The sequence below is a fragment of the Dendropsophus ebraccatus genome, chromosome 7 (genome assembly GCF_027789765.1).
Source record: "Dendropsophus ebraccatus isolate aDenEbr1 chromosome 7, aDenEbr1.pat, whole genome shotgun sequence".
Taxonomy (NCBI): Eukaryota; Metazoa; Chordata; class Amphibia; order Anura; family Hylidae; genus Dendropsophus; species Dendropsophus ebraccatus.
The window spans coordinates 81,991,841-82,015,808 of NC_091460.1; positions in this window are offsets into that span (position 1 = coordinate 81,991,841).

Consider the following 23,968-nt stretch of genomic DNA (forward strand, 5'->3'; position numbering starts at 1 on the left):
TTCAACCATAGCGATGCGCGGTGGGGGAACAATGATTTTAGGTCTGGCCCTAAATGAACGACCAGCCGATGACAAGATCATCGGCTGATCGTTCTCCCTATTTCACCAAACGATAATCGGCCGAATCGGGCCAAATGGGGCCGATCCGGCCGATTATCGTTACTGTGGAATAGGGCCCTACGCCAAAGTATTATTTTAGTCTTTTTAATGTGGCTAGTGACTTATAACTTTTAAATTTTTCCATCAACAGAGCATTTTTACTGAATGATTTGTGGCTTTCATCAGTACAGTTATGGGGGTTCTGTGTACTTTTCCTTCAATAAATTTCCTGTCCAAATCCAGTTTGAGAAAGTCCTATTCTGCAAGTAGACTGATTCATCTGTACTGTACTGCACAATTTTGAAATATAGTATTGGGGACACAAAAATCCAACTGGATTTTACTATTTTAATTAAGAAAGCAAGAAGGATTATTAATAGTGATGAGCGAGTACTAAAATGCTCGGGTGCTCGTTACTCGAGACGAGTATTTCCCGATAATCGAGTGCTCGTTTCGAGTAACAAACTGCATTGAAGTCATTAGGAGACTCAAGTATTTTTGCAGGAGACTCAAGTTCGGTAGAGGGAAGGTTGTGTGAAAACCTGTCAACCTCAGAAATTAATGGAAACACAACGGAAATGGACAGGAAACAGCAGGGGCAGCATGTATGCATGCCTCTGAGGCTACCTAATGGCACTATTATGCCTAATTCTGTGCAACAGCCTGGTTAAAACAGAGGTAGGCATATGGACCACCCAAAAACTCAACCTGAAACAGCATGGCAGTGAGAAAACAGGGAACCATTAAAACAGAGGTAGGCATGGCAGTGAGAACACAGTGAACCATTAAAAGAGATTTTAGCCTGACAAAGCATGGCGGTAAGGAAAGAGTGAACAAGGTAGAAGCGGTAGCCAGTGAGCCATCCAAAAATTATACCAGACACAGCATGGCATTGAGCACACAGAGAACCATTAAAAGTGAGTGAGGAAGCAAGTGAGCCTCCCAAAAATTAGGCCAGACTCAGCATGGCATTGAGCACACAGAGAACCATAAAAAGTGAGTGAGGAAGCAGGTGAGCCTCCCCAAAATTAGGCCAGACACTGCATAACATTGAGCACACAGAGAACTCGCAGGAGCAGCAGTAGCCAAAATGGATGCCAGTGAAGGTCCAGCAATAGTCAACATGGATGCCAGTTAAGGCCCAGCAGTAGCCAACATGAAGGCAAGGGCAGGCACAGTAGTAGCAAACATGGATGCCAGTAAAGGCCCAGCAGTAGTCAACATGGATGCCAGTAAAGGCCCAGCAGTACTCAACATGGATGCCAGTTAAGGCCCAGCAGTACTCAACATGGATGCCAGTTAAGGCCCAGCAGTAGCCAACATGAAGGCAAGGGCAGGCACAGCAGTAGTAAACATGGATGCCAGTAAAGGCCCAGCAGTAGTCAAAATGGATGCCAGTTAAGGCCCAGCAGTAGTAAACATGGAGGCAAGGGCAGGCACAGCAATAGTCAACATGGATGCCAGTAAAGGCCCAGCAGTACTCAACATGGATGCCAGTTAAGGCCCAGCAGTAGCCAACATGGAGGCAAGGGCAGGCACAGCAGTAGTCAACATGGATGCCAGTAAAGGCCCGGCAATAGTCAACATGGATGCCAGTTAAGGGCCAGCAGTAGCCAACATGGAGGCAAAGGCAGGCACAGCAGTAGTCAACATGGATGCCAGTAAAGGCCCAGCAGTAGTCAACATGGATGCCAGTTAAGGCCCAGCAGTAGCCAACATGGATGCCAGTTAAGGCCCAGCAGTAGCCAACATGGAAGCAAGGGCAGGCACATCAGTAGTCAGCATTAGTCAACATGGATGCCAGTTAGGGCCCAGCAGTAGCCAACATGGAGGCAAGGGCACGCACAGCAGTAGCCAACATGGATGCCAGTAAAGGCCCAGCAGTAGTCAACATGGATGCCAGTTAAGGCCCAGCAGTAGCCAACATGGATGCCAGTTAAGGCCCAGCAGTAGCCAACATGGATGCCAGTTAAGGCCCAGCAGTAGCCAACATGGAGGCAAGGGCAGGCACACCAGTATTCAACATGGATGCCAGTAAAGGCCTAGCAGTAGTCAACATGGATGCCAGTTAAGGCCCAGCAGAAGTAAACATGGAGGCAAGGGCAGGCACAGCAGTAGTCAACATGGATGCCAGTAAAGGCCCAGCAGTACTCAACATGGATGCCAGTTAAGGCCCAGCAGTAGCCAACATGGAGGCAAGGGCAGGCACAGCAGTAGTCAACATGGATGCCAGTAAAGGCCCAGCAATAGTCAACATAGATGCCAGTTAAGGCCTAGCAGTAGCCAACATAGAGGCAAAGGCAGGCACAGCAGTAGTCAACATGGATGGCAGTAAAGGCTCAGCAGTAGTCAGCATGGATGCCAGTAAAGGCCCAGCAGTAGTCAACATGGATGTCCATTACTTCTCTGGTCAATCCTGCCTTAAAAACGGCTACAACATCGACTTGTGTCAACATGGTTGGGGTAAGTTTTAAGGAAGCGCAGCAACACTAGGTTGAAGACGTGGGCCAGGCATGGTACATGTGTGAGGCTGCCGAGTTGCAGAGCCGCCACCAGGTTCCGCCCCTTGTCACACGCAACAAAGCTCACTGCTAATTACACACGAACCCGGGTGCTGACAGCTAACTGGTTAGGCAAGCTGTCAGTTACCATCAAGGGTACACCTGATGACTCTCGACCGGGGCTGGTGAGGCCCCGGCCATGGCTATACCCCCAAAAAATAGAAAAAAAACAGCTGGCTGGTTGGCGGGGGCACGACCGGCGGGCCCCCGGCAATTAGTCCCGCTCCTCCGCAGACGTAGTGTGACGTCAGAGCATGGCAGTGAGAGCACAGAGTGAGTGAGGAAGCAAGTGAGCCTCCCAAAAATTAGGCCAGAAAAATGCATGGCATTGAGCACACAGAGAACCATTAAAAGTGAGTGATGAAGCAAGCGAGGCTCCCAAAAATTAGGCCAGACACAGCATGGCATTGAGCACACAGAGAACCATTAAAAGTGAGTGAGGAAGCAAGTGAGCCTCCCAAAAATTAGGCCAGACACTGTATGGCATTGAGCACACATAGAACCATTAAAAGTGAGTGAGGAAACTAGTGAGCCTCCCAAAAATTAGGCCAGACACTGCATGGCATTGAGCACACAGAGAACCATTAAAAGTGAGTGAGGAAGCAAGTGAGCCTCCCATTAATTAGGCCAGACCCTGCATGGCGAAAGAAGGCTTGGCAGTTGGCTGAGAATTAAAGGAAGAGGAGGAACAGGAGGAGGAGAAGAGGAGACACCAAGAATCTTCATGTTCAGCAGCTTTCCCGAGTGGACATTTGAATTCAGGTGAAATCCAGGCTTTGTTCATTTTTATAAACATCAGCCTGTCAGCGCTGTCAGTTGACAGGCTGGTGCGCTTGTCAGTGATGATGGCACCAGCTGCACTGAAGACCCACTCTGACAACACGCTAGCGGCAGGGCAGGCCAGCACCTCCAAGGCATAGTTCGGGCCACGTATCCAGCTTTGAAACCCAGTAGTTGTAGGAAGCAGAGTGATCAGTAAGGATGTTGGTGTGGTCATCAAGGTACTCTCTTACCATCTTCCTGAAGGCTTCCCCCCTACTCTGTCTAGACTGGGGACGGTTGACATAGTCTTGCTGGGGTACCATGAAACTGTCAAAGGCCATGGAGAGTGTTCACCTGCCCCTTGACAAGCTGCCTGCTCCACTGCTCCTCTCCCCCACTCTCTGGCCCACAGAACTACGTCCTCTGGCGCTAGTGGTGTCAGATGGGAAGTACATTTTCAGCTTCTGCACAAGGGCCTGTTGATATTGATTCACTCTCATACTACGTTCCTCAGCAGGATTGAGAGTGGAAAAGTTGTGTTTGTACCAAGGGTCCAGGAGGATGAACACCCAGTAATCTGTGTTGTCAAAAGAAAATTTAATCTGAGGGTCACGGGAAAGACAGCCTAACATAAAGTCAGCCATGTGCGCCAGGGTCCCAACACGCAAGAACTCCCTCTCCTCACTAGCCTCAATTTCCTCCTCCTCCTCCACCAAATCCTCCTCTTCAAGCTATACACGCTCAACAACTAAGGATTGAGCATGGGTACCCTCTTCAGTGGCGGCAGCAGTCTGCTCCTCTTCCTCCTCCTCATCCTCTACTCCATGGTGAGAAACTGACGTCAGGGACAGGGCAGGGCTATCTAGCAGCGGCTATTCTTTACCCGTCTCCTGAGACGAAGGCAAAGTGTCAGACTTCAGGATGAGCAGGGAGGATTTAAGCAGACACAGCAGTGGAATGGTGAGGCTGATCATGGCGGCATCGCCGCTGAACATCTGTGTTGACTCCTCAAAGGGGCCCAGTACCTGACAGATAGCAGACATCCACGTCCACTCTTCATTGTAGATTTGAGGTAGCTGACTTACCTGACTACCGCTTCGCACAGAGGTTGACATCTGGCATTCCACAAAGGTGGAACTCCACCTCGTGGGCATGTCGGACAGCAGTCTGTGAGCCGGCAGTTGCAAGCGCCTTTGCACTGCCCTAAGGGTGGCAGCATCCGTGGTTGACTTGCGGAAATGGGCACAGATGCGTTGCACCTTGGTAAGCAAGTCAGCCAACTTGGGGTAGGTCTTAAGGAACCACTGCACCACTAGGTTGAACACATGGGCCAGGCATGGTACATGTGTGAGGCTGCCGAGTTGCAGAGCCGCCACCAGGTTTCGCCCGTTGTCACACACAACCATGCCTGGTTTGAGGCTACGTGGCGCAAGCCAAGAATCTGACTGCGCCGTGATGCCATGCAACAGCTTCTGGGCCGTTTACCTCTTGTCGCCTAAGCTCAGCAGTTTTAACACCGCCTGTTGGCGCTTACCCACCGCACTGCTGATGCTACGATATGGAGGTGATGTGCTTGTAGAGGGAAATAGAGAGAAGGAGGAAGAAGAGGAGAAGAAAGTGACCACAACCGAGGTAGGCCCCGCAATCCTCGGTGTGGGCAGCACATGAGCGGCACCAGGGTCAGACTCTGTCCCAGCCTCCACCAAGTTGACCCAATGTGCCGTCAGGGAGATATAGTGTCCCTGCCCGCCCGCACTTGTCCACGTGTCTGTGGTTAGGTGGACCTTGTCGCTTACCGCGTTAGTCATAGCACTGATGATGTTATCCGACACGTGCTGGTGTAGGGCTGGGACGGCACATTGTAAAAATTTGTGGCGGCTGGGGACAGAGTACCGAGGGACAGCCACCGCCATAAGGTTCATAAAAGCCTCTGTCTCTACAAGCAGATAGGGCAGCATCTCAAAGCTCAGCAGTATGCCTATGTGCACATTTAAGGCTTGTGCATGCGGGTGAGTGGCAGTGTATGTGCGCTTCCGTTCAAAGCTCTGCTGTAGGGACAGTTGAACGCTGCGCTTGGACACCTTGCTGTGGGTGTGGATCATAGTGAAGGTGAAGAGGTGCGTGTAGGGCGGGACGCCCTCGTGCCTGGGGCCTGGGTGGGGGACTTGATGTCACTGAACAGCCTTGGTTCCACTGAGTGGGGTGTTTAGCACTCATATGCCTGCGCATGCTGGTAGTGGTTAGGCTGGTAGTGGTGGCTCCCCTGCTGATCCTGGCGTGGCACACGTTGCACACTACAGTCCGTCGGTCATCTGCACTTTCTTTAAAAAACCTCCAGACTTGGGAACATCTAGCCCTGGCCACGGGAGTTTGACTCTGTGAAACAGTTGCTGATCTACTCGCTCTGCTCCTGCTTCTCCCTCTGCCCACCCCTCTTTCTCTTCCAACCGGTCTAGCGGGTGAAATTGCCTCCCCCTCAGAAGCACGGTCTTCACTAGGCTTATCCACCCAGCTCGGGTCAGTCAGCTCATCCTCATCCACCAGCTCTTCCTCCTTTTCCTCACTCTCCTCCTCACTTTAAGTTACATCCATGACAACAACCTCACTGTCTGACAACCGGGTCTCATCATCATCATCCGACACCTCTTCCAATCCCGCTTGCAAGGCCCTACTCTCATCACCCACTGACTGTGTGACCCGCATAGTTTGAGCACCGGGACAGATCGACTGCTCCGCTTGCTCTGACTCAGGGAAGGGTCCAGAAAAGAGTTCCTGGGAGTATGGTGGTGGACCTGAATCCCTTCTTTCCCTGGAGGGGCCAGGCTGTGGGGAAGGAGGCTGAGCTAATGGAGCAAGGTTTACACTCCCTTGGGTAGCGTGCCTGGACTGCGTGGAAGACTGGGTGGTGGATAAGTTACTGGACACATTATCCGCTGTCCACATGATCAACCATTCACACTGCTGCGGTTTTAATATCGGTCTACCATGAGACCCCGTAAGTTGGGCAAAGATGCTAGGGAGTGGACGTCTGCGTTGTGCCACTGCTACCTCCTTAACAGGTGCTGCTGTGTCACCCTGCCCTGAACCATGTCACCCTGCCCTGAACCACGGCCTCCGGCAACGGCATCACTTGGAACCCCCCCCTCCTTACCCCTGGGGTTCACCATTTTATGGACACTGCACAGTATGGCTCTTAGATAGGCCTTGCATATGAAGTACAGAAACCAGAAAAAATACTTGTAGTACCCACTGGTTTTGTGGGGCTGTACGGTACAATCTGGTAGTGGCTGGACCTAGATACACGCTGTGATACCCCCTTACAATAAGCAGTGAAGTTTTATAAGGGTGTACTACAAATCCCAGCAATACAGAGTAGTACCCACTAGTTTAGGGGGGGCTGTATGGTACTATCTAGTACTGGCTGGACCTAGATACACGCTGTGATACCCCCTTACAATGAGCAGTAAAGCTTTATAGAGGTGTACTACAAATCCCAGCAATACAGTGTAGTACCCACTAGTTTAGGGGGGGGGGGCTGTACGGTACTATCTGTTACTGGCTAGACCTAGATACACGCTATGATACCCCCTTACAATGAGCAGTGACGTTTTATAAAGGTGTACTACAAATCCCAGCAATACAATGTAGTACTTACTACTTTAGGGGGGGGCTGTACAATACTATCTGGTAGTTGCTGGACCTAGATACACGCTGTGATACCCCCGTCCAATGGGCAGTGAAGTTTTATAAAGGTGTACTACAAATCCCAGCAATCCAATGTAGTACAGCAGGACCACCAGCCCCTAAATCAAAAAAGAGTACACTGAGCACTTCTTAGGAGTCTGATGCAACACCTAATGTCCTCTTTCTGCCAGCAGCCGATCACCACAGCTGAAATCATGGTACTGCCAGCAGTCTGTAGTAATACTATTAGAGATGAGCAAACCGGACTTGCGGTATTTGATTAGCTGGGGCTGCTGAACTTGGATAAAACTCTAAGGTTGTCTGGAAAACATGGATACAGCCAATGACTATATCCATGTTTTCCACATAGCCTTAGGGCTTTATCCAAGTTCAGCAGCCACCGCTAATCAAATGCTGAAAGTTTGGGTTCGGATCGACTCAAGCATGCTCGAGGTTTGCTCATCTCTAAATACTATTAAAAAAATTTTTGAAGCCCTGAAAAGGGCTGTTTGTTTGTATTGCTAGTATTCCCTGCCTACTGGAACACTAAATCCTACACTGACACTCTCCCTGAGAAGCAGCAGCACTGTCCCTAATCTCTCACAGCATGCGTCTGAAGTGAGTACTGCCGGCTGCGCGTTCTATATGGCAGGGTCATCTGATCTGTCCAACCAATCGCTGCTATCGACATGTATAGGTCCCACATGATCGCAGGATGTACCAAAGAGTCTCCTGCTGCATGTTTAGAGCCCAAACTTACAGGAAACGGATGATGAGATTTTCTCGAGGATCACGAGCATGCTCGCTCATCACTAACTATTAACACAGTTTAGAACATAGAGTACAATGTACAGGTACCATAGTACACTCCAGTTTGGTGGGTTACCCAAGCACCAACCAATTCTGAGAATTCGAATTGAATAGGCACCAATATTCTACTATTCAAACGAGTATTCGATCCCATTATAGTCTATAGGGAAAAAATTTGCGGCACTTGGAAATCAAAATTCGACCACTTGGAGGTAACCTAGTCCCCCATGAAACCTCCCTAAACGATGCAAACACCTCCGGAATGACACTGGGACATTAGGGGGAACATGCATGGGTACACCCAATACCCCTAAATTGCAGTATAATGCCACTCTCTGCAGTTACAAAGGAAGAATATTTGCGAATGCTTTACGAACATTTATGGCAATGTTCACACATTTCTTTCGTATTTCTTGCGCAGTGTTTGATACATGATTCCATTGTGCGTCCACAGAGTGTCATGTTATTCGCGCGTATCATGCGTAATGCTGTACGAATGTTACTGGAACAGGATGTATGACATGCCTTTTTCTGAGCTACTGGAACAATATGTATCACGTGCCTTTTACTGGGCTACTGAAACAGTATATATTAAGTGCCCTTAGTGGTGTTAAACAGGGACACTATAAGTCACTTGTACACACAGGGTACTGGAATGAATACACCTGCTGATGCTGATGCTGCTATTATTTCATCTATTTCTTAGCACTGAGAAGTGCTTTTGATTCAGAGATGACTTTTTGGCTGTATCTTAGCCCTGAAAAGGACTTTTGAGTTCTGTAGTAAGCCTGCCTAACCAAAACGCTACTAAAACCTATCTCTTCCTGCTGCAAGATCTTTCCCTGGCTAGGTTAAAAGCTCATCTGCGGTCGAGAGGTGGGGAGCTATCCAATGAGGGTAGACGCCATTTTCACGCTGCGTGCGTACTCCCAGGGTCCCTCATGGCCTCCCTGCATGGTCATTGGATTAAAAAACGTGCCAACTGCAATTGGAGGGCTTTCGAATGTTTCCCGCGTAATATTCGATTGAATACCAACTTGATCGAATCGTAATCGCTCATCTCTACATTTCGGAGTGTTTTGACAGTGAAATATTAATATAGAAAACTTAACTGTAATATTTTTAGTTATTAACAGAAAGGCCCAGCTTTATTAAAGGGTGTAAAATATACAGTGGTGTAAACTGCCCATTGTAACCAATCACAGCTCAGCTTTCATTTAACCAGCACTGAAAGCTGAGCTTTGATTGGTTCCTATGAACAGTTTACACTAGTCTATATTTTATACCCTTTGATAAATCTCCCCCAAAAAAACAGACAAATTACCATATTTTCCGTATAAGATGACTTTTTAATCCCAGAAAAATCTTGTCAGAAGTTGGGGGTCATCTTATACCCTGGGTATAGTCACCCCATACGGTGGGGGGGGGGCTCAAAAATGGCCCGCATCCTCACCAACCATTTAGGAAAAAAACAGTTAACTCACTTGGGCACGTTCCCTACCTCTGTGTGTATTCTCCTCCTCTTCCGGTGTGGGCGCAGCCAGTGTGACGTACACTGACTGCGCCAGGGATGCCCGAAGCTCACGAGCAGCCAAGCGTCGGCGAGCGCTCGGCAGCTCGGGAGAGCTTCAGAAGAATGACAGAGGCTTTGGGAGTCTCCGAAGGTCCCTGAAGCCTCTGTCATTCTTCCGAAGCACTCCCGGGCAGCCGTCACACCGGCTGCGCTGCCAACGGGAGCGGAGGAGAAGACGCGCGGAGGCCGGGAACGGGCCCTGGTGAGTTAACTGTTTGTTTTTTTCATTAGTTTAGCTGCAGTCAACCCCTGCCTGACCGCAGCAGTATAAGGCGAATCCCTGACCATATGATTAAAAGTCAGGGGTCGTCTTATACGCCCAGTCGCCTTATACGCCGGAAAATACGGTATGTAGCAAACTCTGGTCTTCTGTTTCATGGCAAGTATCTGGTAACAGAGAGTTGGCGGTGTTAAGCCCATATTAGACCACCAGATGCATCGGGTAAGCAATCGCCGTTCTTCTAGATCAGCAATTGCTTACCAAGCTTATTATACAGCTAGATAATTGTGTGATGTTTGTGTAGATCTTGCTTTTTACAGCCATTGGCCACTCATCAGCTACTGTATTATACAGACATGCATGGCTGACAGTAGGTAATTGCAAAATATGTTGAGAGGCAATGAGCAAGTGCTCATGTTAACTGCCTTGCTTTGCACTAATATTCTTCTTTATAAATATACTGGAGTAATTCTGGCATACTTAGCTGCATTTTTAGCCCTGTTTTTTTCACTAGGTAAAGCCTCTTTTGCTTTGTATTCATTTTAAATTTTTTGCTTCACTTCATTACCACATGTATTATATATTCTATTCACGCAAAAACTTTCAAAAAGAACAATATAAAATGTTAACTTTTGTGGCTAACAAGAGCTCTTGTAATATTCCTATCTCTAGTGCTTTTCTATAATCCATATTAATGAATAAATGATCACACATATGCCACAATTATCAGATTTTTTCCGCTATCCCTGCATTCATTCATGACATTTTCTTGGAAATAGATATGAGCACAATCTTTTATTCTGTTTTCAGGCTGTGCACTTACAGTATAGTAGTGTGCCAACACTTTTCTTATAACTAAGAGTATTTGAGCTAATTCTAGACCTTGGTTAAAGGGAACCTGTCACCCCCGTGCCGGGGTGAAAGGCTCCCAACCCCCACTACAGCCCGCTATACTCACCTGATCCCGCCGGGTCCCGCTTCTGGATCCGATCGGGTCACGGAGATGTCAGCCTCTGCAGCCCGGAGCGTGCGCTGAGAGATTAATCCAACGCTCATAGAGAATGACGGAGCGCTGGACTCTCTTTCATTCTCAATGAGCGTTGGACTCATCTCTTAGCGCACGCGCCGGGCTGCAGCGGATGAGATCTCCATGACCCGACCAGATCCAGAAGTGGGACCAGGCAGGATCAGGTGAGTATAGGGGGCTGCAGCGGGGGGTCGGGAGCCTGTCACTCTGAAACAGAAACCTTAGTAAATCACTTTCCTACTTGCAATAAATTTGTTAACATTAGAGATGAGTGAATCTGGCTTGGAGGATTAGAGGTGGCTGAAGAAGTTTGATGCAGCCATAGGAAGTCCTGGAAAACACGAATACAGCCTACGCCTGGGTTCACACTATGTATGTATAAGCCAGGATTCAGCCGGCTGACAGTTGCATTTAAATGCCCTGCGGTGCCCCTCTATGTAGGTCTAGCTAGGGGATCCCCCCTGTGATGCGATCTAATAGATCAGTGCTGTATTAAATATACTACACTGATCTATATGATAGATCAGTGTACTTGTATTAGAAGTCCCCTGAACTTTTAAATGATCACATTCCATATCTTGCACAATAAACAGCATAAGTGCAAAAAAAAATTCCAAAGAGCAAAATTGCACATTTTTGGTCAAATCAAATCCAGAAAAATTGTAATAAAAAATGATCAAAAAGTCACATATACTGTACGCAAACAAGGTATTAATGGAAAGTAGAGATCATGGCACCATAGACCAAAGAAGCGTTATAAGCATGGCCAGAGAGCAATTTTAAGGAACATTTCATTTTTTTTTAAAGATTTTAAGGGTTGGTCACAAGTATGTTTAGTGACCTCTGCAGTAAAGTGCATCACCAGTCGTTAATAGGTTAATGCTTCAGATGTGCTTGCCTGCATTCACCATGGCAACCGTGCACTGTGATGACAAGCGCTTATGTCATAAAGAAGGTTCCATAAAACAATGCACAGTGCCCTGATCAGTGATCATAGATTCGCTAGAGGACCTTGACCTTAACTACTTTACCGCCCCCTAACCTTGTGATGTAATTTGGAGGTTCTAGCAGGGGAAAAGGGGTGGTCTGCTTTAGGCCACCCCTTCATAATCTCTCCACCTTCTTGAGCTGAATCTTTGAGGGAGAAGAGATACATCCGCCTAGCCATCAATAAGGTGAGAGATATTGAAGACAGATTTCTCTCACATCCAGTGTATTATATTTATAGTATGGTAATACCCTCTAAGCCCAGGGGAGGGGCAACTCTCCATCCATGGCTCCCTCAAGGTTTTCCCCACAGGGTTTTTTTTCCTCACCTGAGTGCTGGAGGGTGAGTAGGGGGTCTGCCATTTTCAGTGTCATGTAATTTTAAATAAAATTGGGACCTTCTGACACCAGATTACAATGTGTTGTGTCTCTATTTTGCGTTCTTTGGTTTAACTTATAATGCTTGGGAGTTTGGGGTCCATTACATATTGCAGAGACATAAAGACAGACATCTGTCTGCCACACAAAGCTATCACCTTGCGCGCAAGAAGGATGGAGCAGTGGTTAGCAGAACTACTGAATGTATGTGCATATCCCTGAATAGACACTCAAATCTTTAAGAAAAAAGCATGCAACACAAGGTTTATACCTACATCTGCAAGGTTTGTCAAAGGTTCTTTTTCTAGTGACGCCAATCATAGCAACATGGACACCACAATGAATATACATCATATAAATGTGGCAGGGAAATGATAAAATCAGGGTTTTCATCAAATCCCTGAGATTTGTTAGTTTCATGAGACTTCTACTTTCAAGATGGTATGCTATGCTGTTTGCATAGAGTGACAGACAAGTTACTAGTAGAGATGAGCGAACCTCGAGCATGCTCGAGTTGATCCGAACCCGAACTTTCGGCATTTGATTAGCGGTGGCTGCTGAAGTTGGATAAAGCCCTAAGGCTATGTGGAAAACATGGATATAGTCATTGGCTGTATCCATGTTTTCCACATAGCCTTAGAGCTTTATCCAAGTTCAGCAGCCCCAGCTAATCAAATGCCGATCGTTCGGCTTCGGATCGACTCAAACTCGAACCCGGTACGCTTATCTCTAGTTACTAGCAATGAGCTAGCATTGCTGGCTACATACATACAGTAGCTCTGTGCAAAGTTGCTATAGCAATGTGAAAGGTTTGACACTAGTATATGTAGGGTGGGCCCCTAGAATTAAATTCCCTGGTGGGCCCAAGGCACCCCAGTCTGACACTGGATACATGCATATGTGGTTCCCTGGGAGAGAATTGCTCTAGTGTTATCAGTCGTACATTATTGGAGATTGACCATATCATTGTCTGTCCCTAGGAAAGTGCCAATATGTGATTTTATGTACACCAGCTTTTGCCCTTCTGCTTCCTTACTATTGTGCTTTCTGGCGTTGGTTGTGGAGCATGTACATTAAGTGCAAGGACTTCTTATCCCATGGATTGAGCTCTAGGTACGTGCTATCATTTCAGAAGCTGCATTCAAGCTGATAAAGACAGGGGAGAGATCATGTTTGAAAAATCTCCCACTTGGTGTATACTTTCTCATACCTTTTGACATGGGACATGCGACAGCCACAGTCAAACACTGGCTCCAGTGGGTTTCAGTAATTGGCTGTAGTTGTCAAGTCAACAGTCAGTGTCAAGAGGGACCAGTTAGGAGAAACAAGAAGAACCAGAAAATAGAGCTGACTTTTGAAGTTTAAGCATTCTGAGCTCATTCTCCTGATCGTCACATACTGCACATACTCACACCATGACTGATTAAAACTTTTGGTATATCTTGTTTGTAAACACCATTTTTGGAGATAAAAAATATACTTGTTGTAACTTGTGCAAATAATATGTTAGCATTCAAAAGTGTTACTTTAAAATCAGGCCGAAGTCACATCTTTGGTATCTATTTTTAAGCTATGTTCACACACTTTATTTTGCCAAAACCAGAAGTGGATGGAAAACATAGAAAGAATATGTTCACGGACGTTATTTGCCATTAAATGACAGCCATCCACAAAATTTCAACAGTGTGTGAACAAAGCCTTTCGGTGTTTTCAATCCACTCCTGGTTTTGGTTTCAAAATACTGACCAAAATACTGAGTGTAAACATAGCCTTAAAATGAGAACACTTTTCTGTCAATAGGGAACAAGAATAGTACCCATCCATCAGATATGTTAGTATGTGCCTCAAGTGCTACATCATCTCCAACATTTATAAGGAATAGAGATGAGCAAAGTGAATCTGGAAAATCAAGATTCGCTGTGAATTGCACTTTCAATACACTTTGTTGTAGTTAAAGAAATTTGCAAAAAAAAAAAAAAAAGTGGCTTCACATGCTGTCAGCAGCATCACTGGGCGGAAAAAAGGAAATAACCATAATCCCTAGCGCCAGTCCAATCAGCTGCAGATCCCTCTGTGATGTCAGCACCTCCCCCTCACCTTCTATATAAGGCGGTTTGTAAATGGAGGTGGCCAGTCAACTGTGTGTAAAGGAGAGAGCAGGATGGCAACAGGCAGTCAGAGCAGAGCAGAGAGAGACTAACAGAGTTATATAGGAACAGAGAAGAGAGGAATGGAGGAAATTGGATGATTGACTTCTGTTATAGTCCCAGTATTGCAGTATTGTAGCTACTATAGTTTGGCTGCTTTGATTAAATTCATTAAAGGGGTTATCCAGCGCTACAAAAACATGGCCACTTTCCCCCTACTGTTGACTCCAGTTTGGGTGGGGTTTTGAAACTCAGTTCCATTGAAGTAAATGGAGCTTAATTGCAAACCGCACCTGAACTGGAGACAACAGTAGGGGGAAAAGTGGCCATGTTTTTGTAGCGCTGGATAACCCCTTTAAGATTTAATTTGTGAATCTTAATGAGTTTGACCGAAAATTGGCAAAGCTTGAGAAACTAATTTCCGCCTGCTTCACTGATCTCTAGTCAGGAACACTTTTTTTTTATTGGTTAGTTAATTCCTCTAAAAAAAATGTATTTAATAAAATTTGCCATGTCTTATATATTTACAGTTGAAATAAATTCCTTTTGACAATGTGATGTTTAACAGGAAATATGAATAGTTAATGGTAATTAACTTTCTCTACTTTACATAGCCATTCTTAATTTTGATTCATGCTATATTAAACACATAGATATCAATACCATTATATATGAAAAACTCAACCTCTTTCACAGAAGATCAAGCAAATCATGTTGACATTTATTGATTTACCACACAGGAAATTAGTTTTTTTTGCAAATAATATGTATAGTTTTAACATTCTAAAGTCATAACATGATATTAGACTGTACATATTGTAAATTATTAAGTGGTCCATCTTTAGAAATAGTATCTGATGTAGAGTGCAATAGACTTTGAAAGCAAGTTTTGGAGCCGTGAGCCAAGCTGACGGCATCAATATCTAAATGTCAGTAAAAGCATTCAGAACATACCTTTGTTGTCTTTGCTTTGTTTTTTTTATTTCTTTTGGCTATGAACAGTGTCCAGAAGGCGTGGCCTAGAGTTGACATACAGGGCTGGGAGCCAAGCAGGGAAGGGAGAAGTGTGCTTACAGTCACTGTTACACTCACTGTGCTACAGCCTAGGCAAATGTAGGCCTTTGCACAGTGAGTGAAAGCACACCTTTTCCTTCCTGCATTCCTCCCTGCCCAGCATGATTGTTGTACAGGGCTTGGCCTCAAGAACTGTATGTCAAATAGAAAAAGAAGGGTGAGATAAGGGAGGCAGTAGGCACGCTGCTGCATCTCAGCACCACCAGTTTCACTTATTAGCTGCTAACAAAACACGTAGTTTGCAAACATTGATTGAGAAAGGTATGGTTAGTTTTATCCTCCTAACACCTATCTGCCTGCATATGCATCTACCTGGAATGGAGCTGGCAGATCCCTTTTAACCTCTAAAGGACACATGACGTACCCGTACATCATGCGCCCGTAAGAGGTGTTCAGAGCGGGGCCACGGGGCCCTTGTAGCCCAGGACCGTGGGTATTAGCGGGCATGGTCCGATCGCCATGCCCGCTAATACAGTAATCAGATGCAGCTGTCAAACATGACAGCTGCATCCGATTACTGGATGCAGCATTTCCCTGGTGTCTAGTGGGTGAGATCGCTCCTCCGGGACATTGTCCCGGAGGAGCGATCTCCATTACTGAAGCTGGCCGAGGACCGCTCCAAGATGGCGCCGTCTCTGGCTCGGCACTTGTTTGTTCTCAGCTGCAGCAGCCGAAAGCAAACAAGTGCCGATATCATTGATCTTTGCTGAATAACTATGCAGCAAAGATCTCAATGAGAGATCAAAGTGTATATACTAGAAGTCCCCCAGGGTGGCCTCTAGTATATGTGTAAAAAAAAAGTATTGTTATTAGTAAAAAGCCCCCTCCCCTAATAAAAGTTTGAATCACCCACCTTTTCCCAGATTTTAAATAAAAGTAAATATATAAATAAACATGTTTGCTATCGCCGCATGCGTAATCGCCCGAACTATTAATTAATCACATTCATGATCTTGTACGGTAAACGGCGTAAGCGCAAAAAAATCCCAAAGTGCAAAATTGCACATTTTTGGTCGCATCAAATCCAGAAAAAATTTAATAAAAAGCTATCAAAAAGTCTTATATGTGCAACCAAGGTACCGATAGAAAGAACACATCATGGCACAAAAAATGACACCTGACACAGCCCCATAGACCAAAGGATAAAAGCGTTATAAGCATGGGAATAGAGCGATTTTAAGGAACGTATATTTGTTAACAATGGTTTGAATTTTTTACAGGCCATCAGATACTAGAAAAATTCTACATGTTATATATCGTTTTAATCGTAACCACTTGAGGAATATGGCGTAAAAACACAATCCCCCCAAATAAAAGAAATGCGTTTTGTTTTTTTTAAACTTCACCACACTTTGAATTTTTTTCTGGTTTCGCAGTGTACTTTATGCAAAAATTCAGCCTGTCATTGCAAAGTACAATTAGTGATGCAAAAAATAAGGGCTCATGTGGGTTTCTAGGTGGAAAAATGCAAGTGCTATGGCCTTTTAAACATAAGGAGGGAAAAACGAAAACGCAAAAACGAAAAGTGGCCCCGTCCTTAAAGGGTTAAAGACAGGTCAGTAGTAAGCAGCAAAGGATAGGACAAGTGATATCTTTTTACAGTAAGTGGTAATAACACCATATTTAAAGGAGGATGTAAAGGTGCCAGAAGAAAAAGATTTAAATATGTTAGGTAGGTAACATAGTAACATAGTTAATAAGGTTGAAAGAAGACAAGAGTCCATTAGGTTCAACCTAAAGAAACCCTACTGTGTTAATCCAGGGGAAGGCAAAAACCCCGATGAGGCAGATGACAATTGCCCCATCACAAGAAGAAATTCCTTCCCGACTCCAATGGCAATCAGAATAATCCCTGGATCAACGTATCACCAGACTTCTAATGCCCATAACTTGTAATATTATATTTTTCAAGAAAAGCATCCAGGCCTCCCTTGAACTTATTTAATGAATTAGCCATGACAACATCATGTGGCAGAGAGTTCCACAGTCTCACTGCTCTTACAGTAAAGAATCTGCGTCGATGCTGATGGTGAAAACTTTCTTCTAGACGTAGAGTATGCCCCCTTGTCATGGTTACAGACCTAGGAGTAAAAAGATCACTACAAAGATCTCTGTACTGTCCATTAATATATTTGTACATTGTAATCAGATCGCCCCTAAGACATCTTTTTTTCTAGCGTAAATAACCCCAAGCTTGATAATCTGTCTGGGTACTGTAACCCACCCATTCCCTTAATGACCTTTGTTGGCCTCCTCTGTACCCCTTCCAGTCCAGCTGTGTCCTTCTTACATACCAGTGCCCAAAACTGTACCCAGTATTCCATATGTGATCTGACCAGGTCCTTTTCAGAAGCAGTTTTACCCAGTGTTTTATTATTTAGCACATAACTGTACTTCTAACTTATTTCTACGGCACAAATGCATAACCTTACATTTACCCACATTAAAAGGGAACCATTCACCCTGTGGGCCCCGGCAGAAACTGACATACAGTGACATAAAGATCAATATACTTACCACATCGCTCCAGGATCCCGTTGTTGACACAGAGAAATCGCTGATTCTTCTTCTCCCGCCCATTATGGTAATGAGCTGAGATGAGTCCAACGTCCATAGGAAACGACGGACGAGTACAACTTATTCATGAGGTCCTCTTCTCGTCGCCGCCCATCCACGCCTCCTGGAACTTGATTGACGTCTTCAGTCTTCAGTCTTCTGACAAATTCTGCGGTAAACAGGATACGTGCTTGAGACAATCGGCGCACGCGCAGTAAACAGTGAAGCTGCGGAGCGGCTTCAATTGTGAACTGCGCATGTGCCGAAAACGACTGTCACGGCGAGAAGAAAGAAGACAAAGAGGAAGAAGACCCAGCGTCAATCAAGTGTCGGAGTCGGGGAGAAGGCTGGACTTCGGGCCCGGCAGCGCTCATTACCATAATGGGCGCAAGAAGAAGAATCGGCTATTTCTCCGTGTCAACAACGGGATCCGGGACGGGACCGGGAGTGATGTGGTAAGTATATTGACCTTTATGTCACTGTATGTCAGTTTCTGCCGGGGCCACGGGGGGAATGGTTCCCTTAAACTTCATTTGCCATTTCACCGCCCAAGCCTCCAGCTTCTCCAAATCCCTCTGTAATATTATCCTCCTCTGTGCTGATTACTTAACCCAGTTTAGTATCATCTGCAAAAATGGAGATTCTACTATGTGGCCCCTCTACAAGGTCATTAAAAAAAATAATATTTAGAAGTGGCCCCAACACTGACCCCTGTGGTACCCCACTCGTAACTAAAACCCAATCTGAATATGTTCCATCAATGACCACCCTCTGTTTTCTAACACACCACCAGTTACTTACCCTAGGTGAGTAGTGACAGCTGGGAAGAAAGAGTGGATGAGGTTAAAAGGGAATAGAATCAGGTAGTAGGGCAGAAAGAAGAGTAGAGCCTAGAGACTTCTTCAAGTGTCAACAATTGTATAATATATGCTGAATATTAGTTAAAATATTTCTACATCAGGTAAAACGAGTTACATCTGTAAAGATATTTATATAAGCAATAGATAAGTAGGTCATTTAACTAAGTGCTTTCTGTAAAATGTGTTAAATATCATTCTATTTTCATCCATTGTGATCCTTTTTTAAGACGTCAGAGAAATCATTCACTACCTCTGTTATCCAAACTATGATGATAAAAAAAGTGAAGGGTATAATCAATTTAGAAACAATATATTTGTAATGAATAGACCAGAGTCTGTTCATGTGTACAGTACAAATGGTGGTGATTTATAATCTACTATTTCCTAGTCATGATAATATGATGAAAGACTACTGCTCATCACTATGCCAACACAGCTTCTTTTTATCTCAACTAGTATTTGATGTTCATTGTTAATTTTTCCCATCATTACTCACCAGGAAGAAGAGTTTACAAATTCTAAAATGGCAGAAAAAAACAGTTCTAAGATTTAAAACTTTAAAAAATCTGCCAGGCTACAGCTGGGGGTTACATTTAGACTATGGCTTCAGGACTATCCATGGGGTATATAAAATATTTCTTCTACAAGATAAATGATATCTATTATAATGTACACTAATGATCAAAAGGGTTCATAATATGATGGGAAATGTTTTCTTCAATCCCTCTGGATAGATATATACTATGTAAAAAGAAAGAGAGACAGATTGAGTTCATAAATCATTAAATCAGCTCCATCCTCAATCTATTTACACATAAATGCAAGCAAGACCCTTGTTAAAAAAATAGCATTAATGGCAATAAGGGCCCCTCACAAAATGTTTATTTATTTACATAACAAATACAATGCAACATGTTTTTGATGATCGATCCCCCTGCTCCAAACAATGTCAGTAGCATGTGATATCTTTTTTCAGTGACCAAAACATTTACTCTCCATGTCATGTCCATGACTGGTTGAAGCTTGTCGCAGCCCTTGCCTCGTCGTATATAGCCGGAACTATGCCTGTAGTATTGTGTTTGAATTTATGTTTTTGCATTTGTCTTAGCTCTGTGTGAACCCTGTTCTACTCCTTCTACTCTGCTAATTGATATTCTTGCCACACCCATTTCTTCCCTGTATAAATCCCTCTGGCCGCTTAACTGTTAGGGCCAGTTCACACTTCAGCGCTGAAACAGCGAGGAAAGTGTTCTGGGCGCAAAGTGTTCTTATGGAATTCTCATCAATATATATTATAAGCAACATTCTAATTGGACACTGGCCCTATTAGATAAGGGTGGTCAAGGAAAAGTTGTCGGTCACTATTTGGCAACTTGTTTCTGAGCTGGAATAGTCCATTGTGTGGGGGGAGATCTGTGCTATCAACTTCCTGGATGCTTGATGACTGTATTTGAGCAGCAGTGTAATATAAAGATATCCTGTGAAATATAGAGAAGGAGAAGACATAAGTAGCGTAGCAGTAACCTCTGTCTTCAATGTGGGGTTTTTCTTCAGTGTTCTATTGCTGCAGCTGTGTGTGTGTGTGTGTGTATGTGTGTGTGCGTATTATTGGTGCAGCAGGCTGTGTGTGTATGTACTATGGCTGCAGCAGGCTACATGTGTGTGCTATGGCTGCAGCAGGCTGTGTGTGTGTGTGCGTGCTATGGCGTGCCCCCACACCCACAGTGACCCCTCTATATCACTATGTCTGATTTCTCTATGTCACTATGTGTGACCCCCTCTATATCACTATGGCTGACCTCTATATTACAGGTATCTGGCATTGTTAGCAGTGTTTCTGTTCGTATGGTGAATACTTAGTTAACAACATAGAAGATTGTCAGCAGGAAAAGACCACCTGCTCCATCTGGTCTAGTTGTGAGTAGTTTAGGACATGGAGGCAGCAGACTGGCTGCACACACAGAAGAATCTGCTTTATATCTTTCCTCATTTCCCCAGAAGTCACCCCAGGATCATGTAGGACATTAGGGAGAAGCTGCTAAGCCAGTGTGATAAATTTATGGCCATTTATGAAGGAGCAGGAGTCGGAGTCTGGAGTTGCGGCTTACCGACTCCACAGCCATGGCAACCACACTGTTAATTACAGAAGGTTGTTTTGAACAAACTGGCTTCACCACCTGACTTTCAGAAAAAATATAGCCCTATACAGAAAAGCATTGGAAAATTTTTAGTTTAATGGTGCTCTCTCACTAAAGTTTAAGCACAAAGAGCAGGAGAAAACAAAGAAATTGTTGGCCTTAGGTGTGGGTATAGTTTGTAAAACAGCAGCATATAAGAAAGTATGCTTTTTTTATATTATCTCATGGGAATAAATGTGTCACATGAACTAATTATTACTGCAACATCTACAACATGTTTACTTTATGATGACGTCATTTGGTGAACGTCCTTTTACTTTTTAAGGTGTTAGAGGGCTTTGAAATTTTGCAGTGATTTTTCAAATTTTCAGGATAATTTCAAATTCAAATTTTTTTTAGGGACCAGTTCAGTTCTGAAGTGGATTTGTGGGGACTGTATGTTAGTTACCCCCATAAATCCATTGTAAAAACTGCACCCCTCAAAGTATTCAAAGTAACATTTCATAGGTGTATTAACCCTTTAGGTGTTTTGCAGAAATGTAAGCAAGTTGGAAGGGAAATTTAAGATTTTCATTTTTTTTTGCCAGATATTCTATTTTAATCCATTTTTTCCCTCTAACACAGCGAATACTAACTGAGAAATGGAACCCACTATTTAATCCCCATATTTCAATGTTTCTAGAAATCCCCCACATGTGGCGGCAGTGCGTCACCTGACTCAATCACAGGCCGCAGACATGACAGAAGCCATGTGTATTTTTGGGGTCTTTTCTTATTTAAGGGTTTTTTTTAGCCATTATACAATGTCACGGAGGCCTTGGGGTGCCAAAATATTTGCGTAAAACAAGTTGACGTTTCCATCAGTACAATTCTGGGGGACATGTGACACCCTGATCATTATTTATTTAATTTTTTTATGAGATTGTACGAATAAAGAAAACACAATTTAGCAGCTGTTTTTCATCATTTTTTTGTACGCCGTTTACTATATATTGCATATGACATGTTATAGTTATTCGTCAGGTCAGTACGATTACAGAGATATCCATTTTATATAGCTTTTGTTATAGTTAATGACATTTATGCTATAAATACTGTTTGTGTCTTGCATATTGTAAGAGTGGTATTTTAATTTTTTTCGCCAATGGATCTATGTGAGGGCTTTTTTTTTTTGCAGCATAAGCTGATGCTTTTAGTGGTACACCTTTTGGGTACATGTGACGTTTTTCCTATATTTTTTAAGGGGTGGGATTAACAAAAAATTTTTAATTTTTGTTGTAACAGGTTAACCTCTTAAGGACATAGGACGTACCGGTACGTCCTATGTCCTCACTTGCACTTCAAAGCGGGGCCGCGCGGCGGCCCCGCTTTGAAGTGCCGCGATCCCGGGTGCCGCGTGTAGCCCGGGACCGCCGCTATTAGCGGGCACGGTCTGATCGCCGTGCCCGCTAATTAGCTAATCGGAGGCAGCTGTCAAAGTTGACAGCTGCCTCCGATTACCGGAGGCAACGTTTCCCTGGTGTCTAGTGGGGGAGATCGCTCCTCCGGGACCTTGTCCCGGAGGAGCGATCTCCGTTACTGATGCCGGCCGGGGACGCGTCCAAGATGGCGCCGTCCTCGGCTCGGCACTCGTTCGTTTTCGGCTGCAGCAGCCGAAAGCAAACGAGTGCCGATCTCATGGATCTCTGCAGCATATCTATGCTGCAGAGATCTCAATGAGAGATCACAGTGTATATACTAGAAGTCCCCCATGGGGGCTTCTAGTATATGTGTAAAAAAAAAAAAAAAAGTGTTGTTAATAGTAAAAAGCCCCCTCCCCTAATAAAAGTCTGAATCACCCCCCTTTTCCCAGGTTTTAAATAAAAGTAAACAAATAAATAAATAAATAAACATGTTTGGTATCGCCGCGTGCGTAATCGCCCGAACTATTAATTAATCACATTCCTGATCTCGTACGGTAAACGGCGTCAGCGCAAAAAAATCCCAAAATGCAAAATTGCGCATTTTTGGTCGCATCAAATCCAGAAAAAATGTAATAAAAAGCGATCAAAAAGACGTATATGGGCAATCAAGGTACCGATAGAAAGATCACATCATGGCGCAAGAAATGACACCTCGCACAGCCCCATAGACCAAAGGATAAAAGCGCTATAAGCCTGGGAATGGAGCGATTTTAAGGAACGTATATTGGTTAACAACGGTTTGAATTTTTTACAGGCCATCAGATACAATATAAGTTATACATGTTATATATCGTTTTAATCGTAACGACTTGAGGAACATGCATAACAAGTCAGTTTTACCCCAGGGTGAATGGCGTAAAAACACATTTCCCCCAAATAAAAGAAATGCGTTTTTTTTTTTTTCAATTTCACCACACTTCGAATTTTTTTCTGGTTTCGCAGTGTACTTTATGCAAAAATTCAGCCTGTAATTGCAAAGTACAATTAGTGACGCAAAAAATAAGGGGTCATGTGGGTTTCTAGGTGGAAAAATGCAAGTGCTATGACCTTTTAAACACAAGGAGGAAAAACCGAAAACGTAAAAACGAAAATGGGCCATGTCCTTAAAGGGTTAATAGACGGGGTAATTACGGATGCGGCAATACCAAATATGTGTATTTTATTTATAGGGGATCATTAATAAAGGAGGGATGGGGAATGTGTATATTTTTATTTATTTATTTATTTTTTATTATTTATTTATTATGTATTTATTTAAGTTATTTATTGTAATTAATTATTTATTTATTTATGTAGGTATGTGTGTGTTTATTTTTTTTTTTTTTAACTTTGACTTTTTCACATATATAATGCATTACAGCACATGATCAGTGATCTGTAATGAATTATATATTGAACTAGAAAATGTACCCAGCGCTGCCCGGGTATAAAGTGTCAGTGTGTTAATTAGATTTGTTCTAAGGTGCCCAGGAGGCCAATCTAAAGGTATTGTTTCATCTGAGTTAATCAGTGGAATTAGTGTATACCTGTAGTGCATAGTTGGAGGGGTTCTGTATACCTACAGTGTATAGTTTTTAGTGATCCCGCATATCTGTAGTGTATAGTTTGGGTGGGGGGTCTGTATACCTA